Source organism: Zonotrichia leucophrys, chromosome 3, assembly GCF_028769735.1.
Source record: "Zonotrichia leucophrys gambelii isolate GWCS_2022_RI chromosome 3, RI_Zleu_2.0, whole genome shotgun sequence".
In the NCBI taxonomy this organism is placed as follows: Eukaryota; Metazoa; Chordata; class Aves; order Passeriformes; family Passerellidae; genus Zonotrichia; species Zonotrichia leucophrys.
In genome coordinates this window covers 103976803-103996327 of record NC_088172.1, presented here as the reverse complement: position 1 = coordinate 103996327, position 19525 = coordinate 103976803, and the positions used below count along the sequence as shown (strand labels likewise).

The window sequence follows — 19525 nt, the reverse complement described above, 5'->3', positions numbered from 1 at the left end:
TTTAGGTTGGAAAGCACCTTGAAGACCGTCCATTTCCAGCTCCAGGGACACTTCCCGTTATCCCAGGGTGCTCCAAGCCCCAGTGTCCATCCTGGCCTTGGGCGCTTCCAGGGATCTGGGGGCAGCCACGCCACCCTCACAGGGAAGATGTTTTCCCCCTAATATTTAATCAAAACCTACCCTCTTCCAGTCAGAACCCATTCCCCCTTCTGTCACTACATGCTTTTGTAAATAGCCTTGCTCCATCTTTCCCCAAAGTCTCATTCACACAATTATCACAATTTTGGGCCAACACAGCGTGTTGCAAACTGAGTATTAAATCAGCCAAACTACCCCGAGAATATGGCATTTAGATGACAATTCCCCACTCACACTCAAGTCTGCAAAAAGTCAAAAATCAAAAGCATAATGTTTCTCTAAAGTTGAATAGATCTTGGGAAAAACTTTTGCTTCTTGCTGCACCAATATCTTGTCATGTCACAGCCTTTTCTGAGATTAGCACATTATTTCTGTACTTTCCTGAGTTGTTTTCAACATCTTTTTTGAAGTAAAACACATATTATCTTTCACGATGCTTTGAAGAAACACAAATTTAAATTTTGTCCTGAAATTTTAATAAATTAACAAAACAAATGTACCTTTAGCAGGATTGTCTTACCTACTCTACTCAACTTACTAGGGAGTTGGAAATTGTTTTATCTACTGAACATTTGCATGGTAGTGCTTGTGCTAAAATTTCAGTCTGATAAGATTGATGCTCCTGCAAGAGTTTATACTGGTAAAGGAAAAAAAAAATCAAGCAAATTTATTGACAGCTTTTTTTGAACCTCTAGCCAAGAACCTTTTAGTCTCAGATATTCATTAGGGTGTTCTTTAATATTTTGTGGTGCTCACAACAATACCGTGATCCTACAATCAGGAAAACTAGTATGCTGCTTTTTTTTTCTTTTCTCTCAGGTTCATATCCCTACTCAGTGTGAGGAAAACACCTGCCTTAATTTTTCCTGATTTACAAGGCAAATTACCCAAATTTAATTTTTTTAAACCTAAAACCTGTTTCTGCTGCATGCTTAAGTACCTGAATGTGAGCTTTGCTTGCCCACAGATGTGATGGGAGGTTTTTAGTGGAGGAGTGATACTTGCCTTTAAATCACCTGGAACATCTAGGGAAAAAAATTAGCAGCTCTTCAAGCACAGAAGCTTTTCTTCAGGTACAACTCAAATGTTAAATGGAAGTGAAGACTAATCCAGCTTAACCATCTTCAATGCTCAGCTAATAAAGAGTTAAGAGTTTTGGTTTTTTGGGTTTTTTTAACAGAAAATAAGCGTCTCCTCTTGTCTGCCGTTTATTTAGTCTAGCATTAGTTAGTTACTACTAGTTATTTGATTGTGATTTATTCTGTATATTCTGCCCGTGTTACTGCCACGGTTTTATCTGTAGCAGTGACTAAACCATGTCGTGTTCCAGAGTGTATAGAGTTTGAGGACAGGTGGTTTCAAGGCAGTGCTGGATTTGTTAACTTTTGTGAAGCACCTGGCCAAAAAGGAATTAAATATTGTAGCCAGGGTTCTTTCTTGGTGTCATGCTTATAGCATTAGCTTGAGAGTGATGTGAATTGGGGGGGATGTTTGGGTTTGTTTTAGTTTTTAAATTGCTGCTGCATTGTGAATTTCCTTCTCTGTGGTAAAAATGAGATGGTATCTGAGTACTTTCAATCTGTTAGAGGCTATTCCTGAATTATGGAGAGCTGCTTTGTAAACACCTAGCTATGCATTTTTTCGTGTCAGAGTCTGTATATGTGATTTTAATCTAATCTGTGCAGTTAATGATGTTAGTGTGATGTGGTTTATAAAGCGCTTGTGGGAGACCACGTGTTTGATAGACTTGTGAAATTTGACAGCCTCCTTATTCCTGGATAAAAGAAGTTTTCTGTATATTCCTTATAATCTTGCTGTTGTTGTTTCTTACCCCTTTTCCACTTGGGTCTGTCCCTGTGTCCCATAGGGAATTTTGCTTGTAAATGACTGTCCCTTTTCAGTGGGAAGTGGCAACTTTATCCATTTTTCCCTCTTTAAAAACTGTTTCTCTCTATCCCAAGTGAGCTAATTACCCATTGCTATTTTATTTGATAAAATGCTTTGTGATTATCACATTTAAACACTATAAAATTTTAATGATTAAAGATGAATGAGCCTAAACAGATTTTTTTAAAGGCAGATCTGAAGAAATTTGGGGTTTATGCATGAAAAGTTATGTACCAACTACTGCACCTGACTCTCTGTGAAATATGCCTAAAGGGAGACTGCTGCAGAGAAAATATTTGTGTGGTATTAAAATATTGTCCACATCACAGAAATTTATCAGAAAAAAAATAGTTTATTCAAACCTTGTATTTGTGCAGAGGATCTTATCTGTGTAATGCACTATATTTCACTAGAGAGATTTTTGTCAGCAATAATTTGTATATATAAATTTAGGCTCTGATGAATATCAGCCAAAATATGAAATTCAATTCTGGAAAGCTGCATTTTGTAATAAATGTTCCCAGGATTTACTAATCTATCACGTGGAAGATCTATGTTGAGAGATAACAGTGGAACAGCAGAAGGTGGGGTTACTGAGGACAGATCTTGGGTGGATTTAAATAAGTGGTGGCTGTAGGATCTGAGCACTTTGTTGTGGATTTGGGGGTTTTTTTCCTTTATTTTTCAATTTCATCAATTTACCGAGGGGCTGTAATTCTGTAGAATTGTAACCTTACAAGCTGCTGAGACTTGTAAATGCATAAAACATTTTATATTAGAAGCCAGCTGAAACACCAAGCTTGCTTTGGAGGCCATCCCTTTGGGACTGCTCTGTTCCAGTGCCACTTGTCCTTCCAGGCTGCCTACCCCTATAATATTTGTGATAATTCCCTCACATGGGCAATTCCCGGGGATTCTTCCCTTCACTGCAGTCACTCGGTGGGATTTCCATGAGCCCCTGGTGATGAGCCAACAGAATGGGACCTGTGCTTTGTTTTCCCAGGGAAGTTTGGAAGGCTGATGCGTTGATGTGGAATTCCTGGCGCCCTTCCCTGTCCATGGGGAGCAGGAGGCTTTGCTGGAGCTGCAGAGGGTGGCCGGGCAGGTGCCATTGTCACCGGGAGATGGACGGGTCACTCCCGGGAAGCACAGATGAACGCCGGCGTTAGAACAGGTTGGTTAATGGGAGCTCACTGTGAGCTCGCTGAAGCAGCACTAATCTCACTCAAGTGTCTCTCTTTGATCAGCTCATTCTCTCTCAGCAGGCCGAAAAATAGCCACAGGACAGGAGTGCTCGGTTCACAATCACGGTAATTTCGCTTTAGGTTTGTCTTTAGCTGCTGGAGATTAATGAATCAAAAGGGTGTTTAAATTTACAACCGGTTCTCTTCTAATCACTTGGCAGTGTCATTTCTGGCTGTTTTCTGCTTTGATTACCTGAGCCAGTCATCCAAAGGATGCTGCTGTTCTGCCATCTGATAGTGGGGTACAGCTTTTCATGTCTGGGAACTGGGAAATGATAGCAGAGGGTGTTCAGGACTTTTTGCTTTTCCAGCTGTTTCCTAAGCTGTGTATTTGTTACAACCAAGTCCAAATCCACCATCTCCCTTTCTTCACTCATATTTGCCCATTAAACAGTAATTTTTCATTCCACCAGCATGCATATGTTGTAGGGACTGTGTGTCTGGGATACCCATTTTGTGGGGAAGTGTGGATGGAACCTGTGATGCCTAAGGATGAACAAAAGATCTGCTTAACAAAGTCTAAGGATGATAGCATTTGGCATAGGGTATTGTAGGTTCCTTTAGTTTCTTGGGGTTTCACTCTTAGGGGAAACCTTGTGTGGTGAAGTGTTTGCACGTCCCATGGAGAGCCTGGGTATTGTAGTTCTGTCAAGATTTGATTTGAGCTCTGGTACTCTCCAAAGCTATTACATGCATAAAATTCCTTGCCCTTTCACTTATCCTTTAATGTGCTTTCATTTGGGGAGGAAAATTGAGTGAAAAGTGCACTTGTAATTTAAGACTGCCCCTTTATAACAAGAACAGTGATCTCTGCAGCTGCACCTGAAGAAGTAAAAAAAAAATTATGTGGTGGTATAGGTTCAGAAAATCTCCTGGGTCAGAAATAGTTGCCAGGAAGGTGTTGCCCAAATTTAACAGGATATGGCTCCTGTAGTTTTTCCTTCAGCAAACTGCCTTAATTTTGGAGGTAATATTTATTTCACAGGGGTACTGAAGAGGTGTAACTTGTTATTGTTGAAAAAGTATTTTCTCTGACCTGAACAGAAGTTTCTACAGATGAATATCTTTATGAAAATCTTTACATGGAGAGCAGACAAGTGTACTTTTTTATTTTCTTGATCTAGGAAGAGAACAAATCTCTTTAATCTTTGCATTTTCCTTGACTCCTCTGATGGGGACACAAGCCCTTGGGCAGCTGCTGGTGTGTGACACTGGTGCTGTTCCAGTTCCATTATAGTGTGAGCGTGGCTGTGAGCCTGTTTTTGAGCATTAAAGCCTGGTGCTAATACCCCTGATACACCATCCCTTATCGTGTTGAGGAGTCCTCTTTGTCATGAATTCATTAGTTTCATGCAGAGATCGAATATAATTCTGATTGCTGCTTGCCGGGAAACTTTAAGGAGGGGAATGGATACTGATAATTACAGTAACACCTCAATTGTATGTGCGAGTGGGGAGAAATTTTCATACCCATTAACCTTGCAGTACAACTCTGTTGAAGGGTTTTTTCCCCTCACCTTTTTATATCTGATGGTGTTCTGTTCAACTTCATGCAGAAACAGAAGAAGGCATAAATAAAGCTCAGCTTCTTTTAGAGGATTTTGTGATTTCGTCACTTTTATCCAGTCTGGTGCATTGTTCACAAGCTTTCTTTGTTGTAGTTGATGAAGTAAACCATAGATAATTGATAATAGTTTCTTTTTGAGCAGTTGTTTAGTCAGGGAATTTATGTGCAAGTTAAGCATGAAGTGGATGCTTTAAGTCTTTAAATAAAAAATAGTTAAAAGTTTCTCCTGAAAAAGAAGAGGAGATGAAGCAGAGAAGAGTGACAAGTAATGGGCTGAAAAAATTAAGAAAAAGCAAGAGGAACATTATAGAGCAAAGTTACTGCAATTATGTAGTTTATGTGAATATTCTTTAGGACTTCTTACCTATCTGTGTGTGTGTCAGTGGCTATGCTTATTCAGTTACTTCTGCCTTGATGACTGGCAAACAGACATAGAAAAAAATCAATATTGCATGTGAATACGCAAGTTTATCAGTTTCCTGATAAGTTCCAATTTTTAACACATTTTTTAAAAATAATGAATCTTAGAAATTTAAAATTTTAATTTTTTATTATATTATGTTTTGTCTTAGCTACAGGTAAAAATTGAGTGAAAGAATAGAAAGCAAGAGACAAACAAGTGAACAGAGGATTAGATGTGCCTGATGTTCCTGACAGCTGCTTTTAAATGAGGCAGTCCAAGGTGTGCCTCAGGAATACAGTGCTGGGATGGGCTTTCCTGTGGGTGGGTGAAATGCTGAAATGTTGTTCAGCTCCTGAATGCAGGGCTCATTCTTGGGTGCATTGGCTCCACTGAAATACAAAGGGTTCCTACTTGGGATAAATAAAAATGACTCCTGGCTTTGGTTTTCTTTATGCTGTGCAAAAAGAAGAAAATGGCAATTGTGCAAATAAGCCCCTGCACTGTCTTTATTGTACTTTCATCTGCCTGGTTTCTCCTGAATAATGTAGATTTGGTCCATTTTCTATTAACAAATTTCATTCTAGTCTGAAAGTTTCCCTTTTTTTTTGCTTGCTGTTTGAAGTAGTGGAATAAAGGGGAGGTGTTCACAGGGAAGATTGCTGTAAAGGCTCCAGATACACAGGATTATCATTTTCTGAGATTATTGAAGATTGATTGACTACAAGTTTGCCAGAGAAGTTTTCCATCTTTGAGGCACTCTGTTTTTCCTGGGGATCCCTTATTTAATTGATGTTAGCCAGGTCCAGTAACTCCTTTCTGGGATGCCTGAGTTCACTCTTTAAGTAGAAGTCTCTAGATGTTCTTTGCTATTTTGCACAGGAGTATTTAATTATTCCAGGTATTTAAGAAATAATGCTAACTTGTTTAAGGTTGCTTCTAATTGTGCTCTCAAACTTTGGGACTGTTTTACCATAAAGTGAAAACAGGGACAAGTGTGATCTTGGAGTCACAATTTAATCTTTGTAACATGCTGGTTGTTTGCAGAGGTGCTACAGGAAAGTAAAGCCAAGAATTCATTACACAGCTAAAACTGAGACACATCTCAATAAGTAAAATTGTTTTGGTCACATCAATATTGCCACAAAAATATTGTGCCTTGTTGATTGCTGAAAACTTGGCAGGGGGAAGAAATGTTCCATCAAAACTTTTGGGAAAGTGGAGGGAACAACTGGTTTCATGTGTTTGTGAATTTTCCAGGTAGTCCACATCTGTGCAGGTATCCTTTTTGTGAAGCTGCTCGTTCCTTCCCCAACAGATGACCAGCAGGTTATTAATATTTCTGTGTACTGTTGTGTAATGCATGTGGATAAAGGCACTGGATATGCTGTGTGCCTGGATAAATACAATTAGTTGCAACGTTCCTAGAAAGCAATGAGCTGCTGTTAAAGCTGCACTTTTTGGAATCATCATCTTAAGTGGGAACTTAAGGCTTCTGCAGGGGCTTTTATTTAGTGTATGACCCTTGTGCATGTTTCATAGTGTGTGAAGTGGACTCTGCTGTGAGTGAGGAGCCTGATAAGGGCAGGGCTGAGCTCTGAAGCTCAGAGTGCCCAGCAATGAAATCACAGCAACCTTGCTGAGTGAGAATCACCCTCATGAGTGCAACCGTGTCTGTGAGTTGTCTGGTTTTGCTTCAGGATTTCCTTCAGTGCCCACAAATTCCTGAGGCAAGAATCAGGAAGTAAAATTAGGTTTTTAGGCACAAATAAAGCACTGAGGCGTTCAGGTGTTTATGGTACGTGTTCTCCACCCCTGGTTAGTCATGGCTGTGGAAGCAGCTGCTTGCCAAACACTTGATTTGTAACTACGCTGTGTAAATCTTGTTATCTTGTAATAGTGTGAGGCAGAATGTGAATTTTGGGTGAAGGTCTCTGCTAAAGGCTGGGTCTAAAGCAGCAACAGACACAGATCTGGGACTGTTATCCTGCAGCTCAGCATACTGATGGTTATTTTCACTCCTGTAGAAATCTGTGTTTTTCACTAAGCAGGAGACCTGCATAGACTGCCCTGCCTCTTTCCTGGGACTGTAACTTTATAAATTGATTTTCTTTTTCTTTAAACTACATGTGGATTAATTTCATTTATCCTTTCATGTGCCCCATCAATGAAGCACGTAGGAAGATAAAAGTATTAATTACCTTCAACTACTAAGACTGAGAATAAATAGGTTTTAATATTGCTAGTTTCATACTGTACTATAATTAACAGCATCCAAGAGTGCAGAACTTGAAACAGATTAGAAAAGAAACCTCAGTGCTGTTCAGCTTTTACCTTCAGCCCTGCAGCTTTCCAAAAAGTATACAGTGGATTTTCAGTCTAGTGGATATTTCTTAGCTGGCAGCAGATAAAAGCCTTCAGTTTCCTGGGAGAGAACCAGAGCGTAGCAAAAGCTGGTTGCATAGCCACTAGTGGAATCCCTTTAATGCTGGCTAGGTGATCTTGAGAATTTTTAAAATAACAGTAAGGAGAATCTCATTTCAGTGAGGCAGAGTTCATTCCTGATAAAGGGCTTTCCAGAAACTAGCTCTTTGTAACTATAGAAACACCTAAATTTTCTAATCTTTGATGGAGAATGAGAACAGACTTTGCTGAGTTCTCAGTAAATCCCAGAGCTGATAGTGAATGCTTAACACATTGAATGTAGTAGGAAAGAGGCTCTTTGGAACTTGCTTCCAGTAAAACATTCTCTAAATCAGAGTAATATCCTTATGAGGCTGCTTAATAATGAAAAAGGTGGTCAGAGGAGTGTAGTGGTGAATGTCCTTGGAGTTGAGAGGAAAAGGCTGAAGCAATGTAAAATAATTTTCTGAATCTTCCAGAGAATTATTCTCTCTGCCCTGTTTTATAAAGTTGGAATAAAACCCAACTGTACTTCTTTTCCACTTAAAGAAAACAAAACTTTTGGTAACACTTAACAGCAGTGGAAACTTACTGCTATGGAGACAACTAAAAAAATCTGGATAATACAGGAGGATGAAATCTCCTTTAAATCTGTAACTTTAAAGATGTGTGTCAAGAAAGTGAGCATCTTACTTAGATTTGAACAGAATTTGATATAGAGCCAAATTCAGGTGGAAGGAGCACATCCTGAACCTGAATTAGCGGAATTCTGGTAGAAAACTTGTTGCTGTGCTTTTAGCTGTTGTCAAATGGCAAGGAAGAGCAACAGATGGAGCAATGAGAAAAACTTCCTTGATGGTGCTTTTGTTGTAAGGGGATCTTTATTTTGGAGCACTCCCTCCTGCAGGTAACATGCCTGACAATGTTTGTGAAGGAATCCAGGGAACAAAACAGAGTTTGAAATTTTTAATATGTGCTGGGTTATATCACAGTGAAGTAAATAGAGTGACAAAGTACAGGATATTCAGAGTGGCTGCTCCTAAACACTGCATTCAATACCATGCTTTACAAAGAGTTTCCTTTTTTCATGTTGCTGATTTTGTAGATCTTGTTACTGAAAAACGATGGGCTGGAGAAAATCTGCATCCATAACCAAACTTGCATGGTTTAATTGCAGTCACCTCAAGCACCTCTGTGAAAACTTCAATTTTTACGTGGGTAAGGCCCCTGACATTGGTGAATGCACTGATCCAATGCCAAACTTAGCTTGTAAGCAAGATTTCTTGAGAATGGTGATTCCTCTCTCCACTGCTTCACCAAAGAGAGAATATAACATGAATGGAGTTTCTTAAAATTTCTCAAGGAGCTGCAGGGATAGTTAGACACACAAGGATTCTTTTATTTAAGATGATTTAGCTTTAATAGGAGATATGTGGCTAAATATCCATGCAAGATGGAATTATTGGCAAATAAGGTAGCTGGACTGTAACAAGCCATAGTGACCCCAGTAAGCAGTTCAAACCCAGTAGCTCAGTGCTGTTAGAGGAAACTTAACCAATGGTGTGAAACCTGGAATTTTAGCTCAGTCAAATTAGTTTTCACTGATGCAGAAAGATTCATTCTTTCATGAGAGAGAGAGAGAAACAGTTTTACTTTTCAGGAGTACAGCAGGATTTTTGATATTCTTGCTTTGACAGCTGCGAGTTAACTTTGTTTTAATTTTTTTTTTAACTTTTTACCGTGTCAGGTAAAAAGTTTTCTCTCAGATTTGCCCTGAGATTTCTCCCCATGTCATTCCATGCTGCTGGCTTAACTCTTGTGCTTTTCAGCTGAATGAGACATCTTGCAGTTGTTGTGTATTGTTAATTAAATGCCTTAAGAGCATCTGTCTCTGAGAGAAACAGGCTGCAGTTTCAGTTCATGGCTACTGCATGGAGCGAGCACCAAGGAGAGTGTGCTCAGCTCCGCTTTCCAGGATCACACAGGTGCAGGGATGTGCTGCCTCTTGCTTGAACAACAACAAAACCATGTGTTATCACCCGAGGCTGCGAATGCAGCACCCCCGAGCCAGCGCTGACTCGGTGGGCGGCTGAGGCTGCCCTGCTCTCTGCAGGTGTGTGTCTGATCTGTCTGTAAGCCTGGCAGTGCCTCAGACCGAGGGAAACCTAAACTGGGACCTGCCCTCTGCCTCCCACCCTGTTTGTTTCTCTCGGAAATGCCTGGCTTGATACATTGTATGATTTCATTTGTGGACTTTTCCCCTTTTGTTTTTCAGGCTGAAATAGCAGTCCCCTGGAAGAGCTGGAAAATACACAAGTAAGTTTTTCGTTTTGTGGGTTTTTTAATTCCTCCTCTGAGTCATCTTTTGGGAGGCCACGTCATTGCCACTGTCTGTCTAGAGAGCTCAGACTGACTTCCCAACACTGGAACTTAAATTGTTTAAGACCAGGTGGTGAATTTTTCAGCATCTTGGAAGAATTTCAATTCATGTTTCAGGTTTCATTGCTGACAAACTTGAAGCAAAAGTGCTTTCAAACACTCTTTGCTTTCTGTCAGCACCAGTACAAAAGCCTTGAGATTTTGGGTGGGAATCTAGAGAAATATGTATTTTGTGTTTTTTATGAGAATTTGTATGACTAGAGGCAGAAGAATAGCAGGGTCTATTTTTAATTGACCTTAATATCAGGTTTTGGCCAGCCTCTGCTCAGTTATGTGACTGCAGGTGATCTGGATTTGTGCTGTACCTTCAGCAGGGCAGGCGAGCACAGAGCTTGCACAGATTAACCTGTGAGACACCTGCAGAGCTTTCCATCCATCAAAGTGTAAGAGATTTAGCTTTTACAGAGTGGGTAGGTCTCATCTGAAACTTCCTTCTGTCAGGTGTTCTTCTCTCAAAGTGCATTTTGTCTGCCCCACCCACCCCCAAAAAATATCTTCATGATCTTTATAAAAAATAATGAACAAAGACAAGGGATCGTTGTCTGCAGGGAACTGAACACAATACTTGGTGTCCTGAGTGTTGATTTTCCTGGGGAAAAATACAAGCTACTACTCCCTCTCCTGGCCTCATAGGGGAAATATATGGAATTGTCAAAAGGGGGCATTCTTGCTTTTTCAGACAAATGAAAAATAAGTCATAAAATAAGTGTATGGTTAGACCTGTCATTTAGGAAGAGTAGAAATTGCTCAAGCTGAAAGTCTTTAGCCAAAGCAAATATAACAGATGGAATATTAAATATCAGAAGTGATTTGCAGACTAATTTAATCCCTTACTTTGTGGACAGAGGTTTTATCTATTTCACCTAAGGTTTACCCAAAGCTTTTCTTAATTGAGGAAAATGCCCACTGCAGTTACACATGCACTGTCTGTATCCAGAAATACAAATCCCCTCCCTCTGTCATTTAACTCTCAGAGGATAATTCTCTATATCTGTGTTCTGGCATGCCTGGAGTTGCCACGTAAGAATTAAACAAATTGTGTATTCTTCTAAAAATCTCTTGAAAGGGCAAATCCTAATGTGTAACCTATCTGGAGGTAGCTCTGGAATCTGAGAAGTTACTGATGCCCTGGGAAGCCCTTGGTCAAGGAAACAAAAGCAAATCCAGGGCTGACTGTGCAAACAGAGAATAGTTTTGTTTTTAAGCTTCTGTGTTCAGAGATGTTATCAAAGATATTTACTTCTAGGTTTGCCTGAGCATTTATGGATTAAACCTGGTAATAAACAGGTTCAAACTGGTGCTGATAATTCCTGTTTGTAACCAAATTTTACTCTGCTCTTAGGTATTCCTTGTGGTTTTATTTACTCTAGTGTTATGATCCTTATGATTAGGTAGAGTCTTCATATAAATGGCAATTAATATGCGGTGCCTTTAATATTCTGGATCAACTAGAAGAAAACAAATATATGACCTGCATTTAAAAAGTCACGTGTGAAGATATATTTTTTCCCTCTTGCCTAAGGAATAATTTTCTTTGTAATTCTGTTGATCTATACAAATAAGAATTATTTCTGCGCTAAGTTTATAGAATATTTTAGTAACTGTATTTAAAAAAGATGCTACTTTCCCACCAAGATTCTGTTTGTCACACCTCAGCATCTCATTTAAATGTAGTGGAGTGTTAGGATTGGGATAAAGATGTTTTTCTTGCTAAGAGGTAGAATGAGAAAACACCAGCACCACAAGGAGGTTACAAGTACGTAGCTGAAGAGAGAGCCATAGAATAGCTCAGTTTTAACACAAACAGAAAACTTCAGTGATCTTTCTGTGCTACCCTTCACCTCCTGCAGCCATTTGCACTTGAGGAAGAGGGTGCAAGGCACCACCAGACCCTCCCGGCTCGGGTTTATAAGCAGTCACGGAGCTGCACAGGGCAGGCAGGGTTTGCACTGACAGTTTTCTCCTGGCAGTGGAAGAAAATCAGCGGCCCCAAGCACCTGGTTCTGAGCTCCTCACATCTCTGCCTAGCCAGGGTGGGAGGTTAATTTGGAGTTAACTGCACCAAATACTCGGGTTTGTTACGCTTTAAACTGCTTTAAACTGCTTTAAACCCCATCCTCTCGCAGGGACCCGGGTATTTGGAGAAAATTCAGTTGCAATGAGATGGAGGTACAGAACAAAGCTCTGACAGAAAAGCAGTTGTAGGTGTAAGGGAGAAATCCAAGTGTTATCTGCACTCATCAACTCAAAAATAAAACCTGAGCAAAGAATTTCCATTAATCCACTCTGCAAATGAGAAGGTTAAAAGATGAACAGAAAACTGGCAAGGTGGTCAGTCTGCACCTTGATTAAGTGATTGAATATATGTTTTTTGGGATTGTGCCTGCAAAAACATTCTTCTCCTACTGTGTACTGTGACCAGTTTTAGGATTGCTCTGTGTATATGTGTAACTCTTCTGTTTCACTCTGTTTTGTACAACTTTGCACCAAGTGCAGCTCCTGAGGGTTGACTACAGCAGGATTTAAAAATGCAGATTGCCATTCTGCTTTGGCTCACATAATGCCCAGGTGTGTGGGCATTTAGTGCATGTGGGCACTTTGGGCATGGTTATACTCCACTGCAAGTTAGTAGGTCTCCTAAGATAAATGATATCTTATTACTATGATTTTTTATTAGCAATCTATTATTAATGTCCTTTTAGAAGACAAATGCTGTGGTTTTGTTTATTAGTATGTTTGTGCAGGTGTGAGGGAGTGTAAGATATGTAGCTATTAAAAACTCTGAAACAACTACAAATGATCTTCACATGCCATGAAGTAGAAATCAGGTGATGGATTACTTGTAGGCTACCCCAAAAATGTGGTTGTGAGAATAAATGATAATATTATCAAACAAAAGATTTGCAATTGCAAGTCAAAAAATTATTCCAAATGCAGAGGAGGGAAGGAGCTTGCAGTGACTGTAGGGAGGTATCAGGTAAAGAAGGCCACAGACTGTGAGGATAAAGGGCCATGCAAACAGCCTGGAATAATCATTTGTGGAATAACATAGAGTAAGTTCTAAATCCTGGAGTTCTGCAAACGATCAATTCAATCAAAGTTATTTTGATTGTGCTACTACTACACAACGAAATATTTATCTTCTTCCTAACATTCCTCAAATTGCTGGAGAAGAAAAATCCAGCCAAAACCCCAGCAGAAAACTGGTGATCAGGAACCTGAAAATTAACTAAAGTTCTGCTAGATCACAGCACTTAGATGGGTGTAAAAGCAGTGAGGTGTTGTATAAATGCAGGGACTGAAATTCCTGAGAGAAACCAACTTGGGTGGACATGAAATAAATAATCAAAGGACTTTCTAGTGCACTGGCTCAAAGGTTCAATTAGAGGCCAAGCTTGCCCAGCTCATGTTTAAAAAATGGATTTGTGGGAACTTGGTGTTGCACATGACCACTCACTCTTTAAGCGACTGCAGGATGACAATTGCTCCCCATGTTAACACTGCTCTGGTTGATCCATGAGGGACACAATTAAGATTCCTTTAATAATATTAATGAGTTCTTTGTCTGTCCAGTTCTAGGAGAGACTGAACGCACACCACTCCAACACTTTCCTGTTTTAACTTCAGCCAGTGATGTACTGGTTAAGGCTCTTTTCAGCTTTTAAATGCTTCCAAAAGAAGCATCAGATGCCTGGTTCCTGTTATCTCTTTGGAATACAAGGGTTAACTTTTCTCAGGCATACAACACACTTCAGTTTAAGTAAGAATCAGCATGTGAAGTTTCAATACTAAATTAGAACTTGATTCTGTACAGAGTTCAAATTTGGCATCAAAAGTGTCAAGATTTGCATGTTTATTTGGCTGTGAATTTCCATGTGGGCTGCTGGACATCCTTCATTTGAAACCATTGTACTGTAGACTTTGATTTCATTATAAGGGGATGGAAAAAGCCAATATCCTTGAGAGGACAATCCAGGGAGCCCTGAAACCAGTCTGAGTTTGTCCCTGCAATTAATGTAATGCAAAACTTTATGAAGACAACACTTTATTAGGAGAATTGAGAAATTAAGTTGATTTGTTTTTCAAACTCCCCCGCAGAAACTGCTCAACTGATTTCAGAAGATAAACAGAAGTGAAAATTTTGTGATCAAGCATCGACTTACAGGTAAGAGCAAAACTCCAATGGATTCTTAGGAAAATGTGAACCAAATTCTGGGACTCTTGGCTTAGCTTTGTCTTCAAATGTTGTATTAAGAGCCCAGGCAGGGAAGTGCTTTGGGAGCTGGGTGGGAAGCAAAGAGCAGAATGATGAATAATGTGCTGGTCTCTGGGAGGAGAGGTGTCTTGTTCCTGACACACTGTCAAGAAGATGCTTTGCTGATTTGGCTCTGTGCTGAGGAACACACACCAGTTACTTAGTAAGTGGTTTTACAGGGATTCTCACCCACGTTACAATAAACGCAGCTCCAAGATAACGTGGCTTTTATGCTTCCACGCTTTCTGGATGATAACTGTGAAAAATTACCCAGGGGAGGTTAGCAAGCTGTACCTGTGGCCATTTTCTCATGACCCCTGAGTGATAAAGTTTGCTATCTTGGATCATGATGTGCTGTCAAATGACAGGCTTGCCTGTCTGGCCAACGAGAAGTAATTGAGGAGTGTTACGGTTTTACAATCCAGGTTTCACCAAATTTGTAGCTTTTTGAGCTGTTAGACCTGAACAAAATAGGTCAGTGTTGACAGAATAAGGTTGGCTCACACTTTTTTTCAGATTTTGACTATGGTTTGCGTGCATCTCATACCTAAAAGCTTCATGTGAGAAGCATGTAGTTTTCTGGAGATATTGCTGTTGGAATTTCACTTACAGCTCAAGATAGGATTTTTTGCTGTTATGGTACAATATTTTTTTTTTGGTTGCTGTTCTAAAATCTGTATCTGGAATCCCAGATCTGCATGAATTTGAACAAGTAATTTGAGAGGCTCCTGTAAGTGGGGAATTGGGAAATCCCTACCAGCTGGAACTACTTAATAGTGGAAGCTTTGCTGACCTGAGGTGAGCTGTCCACAAGCCATTTATTTTTGTAGGTATAGGGCCAAGATATGGAGCAGCAAATTTGCTTCTCTTGCTCTGTTTCTCACACCCTCTCCTTCAGCAGTGGTTTTATCTGTTGCACCCATGTTGTGTCTTGATATATTAGTAGCTGGAAAAACAAAAAAAAACCAAAACCCCCCAACCAGATGTGTTTTGTGTGGTGATTTTTTTTTTATGTTCTTGAGACAGAAGTATCTGTGTAAACAGATCCTTATGGCTGAGGTTTTCTGTAGCTGTTCAATACCTGCTGACTCTGTGACTATTTTTAGCCACCATATACATTAAACATTGCTATTTTTAGGCAGCTTCCTCAAGTACCTTCATCTGCATGAAATGTATTCTCTTGCCACTTGGAGTTTGTCTAAGTCAAATAATAAAAAAGCAAAGTATAAAATGATGCTTTGCAACATTGCAGTGATGCTTTACATCCGTTACACTTTTCCAGGTAAGTTATGTCCAGCAAGAGGAAACATTAAAGAAAAAAGGTTGTTTTGACAATGACTTTTTAACTCTTTTAGGGAAAGAGACTTCACATGGGTACAATTTCGGTTGTGGTGCCACTGTTGTGATGTCCTGTTTCAGGGATACAACTTGGTAAATAGTTTTAACTGTAACCTCAGAAGAAAAAAATCATTGGAAATCCTGAATTTCCATGTACTGGGGGAAACAGATCTGTATTTGTGCTGCAGTAAGAAGGTAGTTCATGATCCAGATATGAAAAAAGCTTTTCTTTGAGGTGTTGCATGAACTGAAGGACCCCAAGATGAAAATGTGTTTTTCAGGTTGCCTGTAGTGCAAAGGTGGTGGCACAGCTGAGATGAGACTGGTGCTCAGTGTGCATAAAACAGTGGAAAAGGTGTTAAATGAGCTGGAAAAATTAGGAATGATGGAACCAGTGTGGCGACCAAATGCTCTTCCTTTGCATGGAGTGCCTGAACTCCTTGCTATGGACTCTCTGTACATATGTTAAAGGGAAATGGAGCAATTAGGATAGCATAGGAATTATGAACCAAAATTCCAAAGCAAACAAAGTGCTTAAATACAATCAGGAAAGGAAAATACTGTTATATTAGCACTGGTCTTCAGCTGACCACATACAAGATTGAAGCAGCTTTGTAAAGGAAAACACCTGTGGGAGAAAAGTATGTAATCAACAAAGTTTAAGCTTATACCTTGTGATTTAATATTTTAGTGTGAAAATAATGAAAACATTTTGAAAAAAATGTTTTTCTACGTTAGGGAAATATTTTTTTTCTACTTAGGTTTGATATTAAGAAATGGTTTTTACAGGAGACTAAGGCAGATTTTTTCCAGCCTGCAGTTATCATGGATTTTCTTAAATTAAAAAAACTCTCAACCAAACAACAAAAAAATCCCAACTTGAAGCAACTCTGAGGGATTTGCTAGCTTATTATTTTGCCCTGAGGCAGGATCAATTTTACCTGCTATTCAAGACAGAAATTTGTCTGGCTTCACTTTAAGACCATTATGATAAAGAGTGAGTCTTCCTGCTTTGCTCTGTTCATGTTTGATTATCTTTACCTGGTATTTTGCCTTTTCTGTGTGGAATAAGCAGTGAGGTTTTGCAGCAGCCTTTTGCACAGTGGAAGGCTGTTACAGTGTCCCCTCAGATGGGCTTTGTCACACAAAACAAATTCCCCAAGGGCAGTCAAATTTAGCACAAATAGAAAAATATAATGTAGGAAAGACAAGGGTGACACTCAAAGCCACCCCAAATGCCAAGTGCAGAAACATTCACCCTGCTTGCTCCTCAAATCTTTGCTGCTTGATGCAGGAGTTTTTCCTTCTAAATACCGCCTTGAAGGACAGAAATTGTTCTTTGTGGCTTTGCAATTCTGCCTCTATTAAAGAGTTCAGTTTCTCCACAATGTGGGGAGTTTGTCCCAGTTTGTAGCAAGTGGTCTGCATTGGCCAGGGCACATTCCTACCATGCATTCCACTTCCACCTTGTGGAGGGCAGGGATTGGAGAAATTGTTTCATGAGCTGCTCTGTCAAATAGCCTGAGAGACACCTTGCCTCCCATAAGACTTCCTCATCTGAATCTCATCTATCAAAGGAAAGTCTGATATTTTCTGGGATGCCACAATTTGTGGAAATGAATGAGCTTAATTAAGCTCATGGGAAGCTCTCACAAATGGCTGGAGATAAATATCAAATGGGGTCAATACACTGTCATGAGACTTTTGGCTTGTTACTGGATGTTCCCATCCCTTTGGGATGGCCTGGAGGGCAAGGACTTCTGAGAAGATTGGGGTCGGCCATGATTAAAGCTATATTTAGAAACTTTTTTAATTGCATAGACTTCAGGCACATTAGAGCTGGCTGATTTTTTTTTTTTTTTTTAATGGAACAGTTTTCTGTTAGAAAATGCAGTTTAGTGGAAATTGGAGTGTTCCATGGGACTGTGTCAATCTGATTGTAGCTTTTGACAGAAAGGGAAAATTAACTCAATTTGTCAGTGCTTTAGTAATATGAGTGTGTCATTTGGACAATGTGTGCCTTATTGAACTATTTGACATGTTTCATGTTGGAACTCAAAGCAGAATTTAAGTAATTGTACTCTTACCAAGATATCACTTTCCATATATGATAACTATTATCTTCTACTCAATAATTTATTGATGGTAAATCATATTAAAGTGGAACATGTGGGTAGACACAAAACTTCTGAGTGTCACTGCCACAGAATGTTATTTATTATTTTATTCTAATAAAATTAAAATGAGGTTCTAGATTAGATTCTACTAAAAATTTAGAAATGCTGGAATTTCTGGGAAAACAGAAGTTGTCCGGAGCTTGAGGAAGAGTTGGCAGAATAAAAAAAAACCCAAATATTGCTATAAATCAACACTATTGGTGATAAAGATAATTACCAGTTTTGTGAGTATGGAATGAAAGTGATGGTCTCAGATTTTTCTATAGGAAGCTTAAAACATTGGAAAGGACTTAGTGGATGTAAAGTGTGGCCAGCACAGTAAAAATCAGAGGTCTGGGAAAAAATACTGTAGGAGCATAGATTATATGAAATAATTTGTAAAGCCAACCTCAGGGGGAGCCTGGCCTGCAGTTCCAGATGGATGACTGGAAACACAAAGGAATAACCTTAAGGAAAAGCAGTATGAACATTCTAGAAGTACCCAAACATTTTTAATGTAGATAAATGCCACCAAGAAATTGCTTTTGGGCAAATCGAACTCTTGTGCTTTGCAAGGGACAGGATCAGGCAAGTTGTGGAGGGCCATGGGGGAAATGTTCATTGGGGTGATGGGATCAGCTCCTGGTTTCTGTCACAACTTGCTGTCACAACCTCCTACACTGGGTGGATTTGCAACAAATTCATTTGCACCTCTTTGCTGGGGAGAGGAAGGTGTTTGCTGCCTGTCAGTTTGGAACTCACTTTCAAGGGTAGGTGAACTGCTTAAGGCTAAAAACCTAAGGACCAGTTCATGATTCTAGTGTTAGGAGAGCAAAGTGGAAAAATGTGGCATGAGGGCATCTTGCACTAGTCTCTAGTTTTAGTTGTACTTGGTATTTCCCCTTGGGTGTTTTACAACCAGCAAAAGATCACCTTGCTAGGCTGTTTGGTAGAATTGGGTGCCTGCTTTTGAATTTGCACAGTAGGTTATAATTTTGGGGGTTTGTGGAGTTGCTTCTGGCAGTTTGGGGTAGGGAGTGGGCTGATGTGATACACCTGGGACGGCTGGCGTCACAAAAGGATCTCAGTGTCTGCACAGGTAAGTGCAAAGATAACCTCATAGAGGTTGTTTCTGCCTTCAGCCTTTCTGAAAATCAGCTCCAATTTAGTTCCATATTTTGTAAACTTCCTATTGGAAGTGTTATTTTTAGCACCATGGCATATTTTTGTCTCCCTTTCTCAGCAGCTGACTGTGTTGCATTCATGGCTGGAGCACTTCAAGTCAATTGCCAGCGCTGACTAATGCCATCAAGCATAGCTTGTGCCTCCAGAATCCCAGCACAGTTTTCCAGTCTCTGGATGACTCAGAACCATGCTCTGGACCCACAAGCTAAAATTCTTAAGTGGTACCATTGATGAAGGAAAAAATTTTTGCATGACATGAGCATACAGGAGGGGATTTTTTCCCTTGGTTTATTTTTCACATTAAAAAACCAGCAAAAATAATATAATACGACTTAATATATGCTGCTGTGTCCCATCTTGGGGGATGAGTGTGTCATTCCATATGCTGTAGCTAAACATAAATGAACTGTTATTAATGATTGCCATAATGTTTTCTAGCAGTTAGCTGGCTGTGATTCTAGGAATTTTTCTCCACTGTGTTTTGAAGGGTTAGGTTATTTAAACTTACTATCA

General features: G+C 39.6%; 1 long non-coding RNA gene across 2 annotated transcripts in view; it reads left to right on the top strand.

Annotated features, from left to right (window-relative positions):
- The first annotated feature begins 1118 nt into the window (after positions 1 to 1118).
- LOC135445056 (uncharacterized) overlaps positions 1119 to 19525 on the top strand; it is a 42939-nt gene continuing 24532 nt past the window's right edge. The window contains exons 1-4 of one of the 2 annotated variants that reach the window (XR_010439450.1): positions 1119 to 1211; positions 3029 to 3199; positions 9915 to 9955; positions 14177 to 14243. This is a non-coding gene — a long non-coding RNA (uncharacterized LOC135445056). Of the gene's footprint in view, positions 1284 to 3028; positions 3200 to 9914; positions 9956 to 14176; positions 14244 to 19525 lie in introns of both variants that reach the window. The other variant, XR_010439449.1, reaches the window with a different exon arrangement.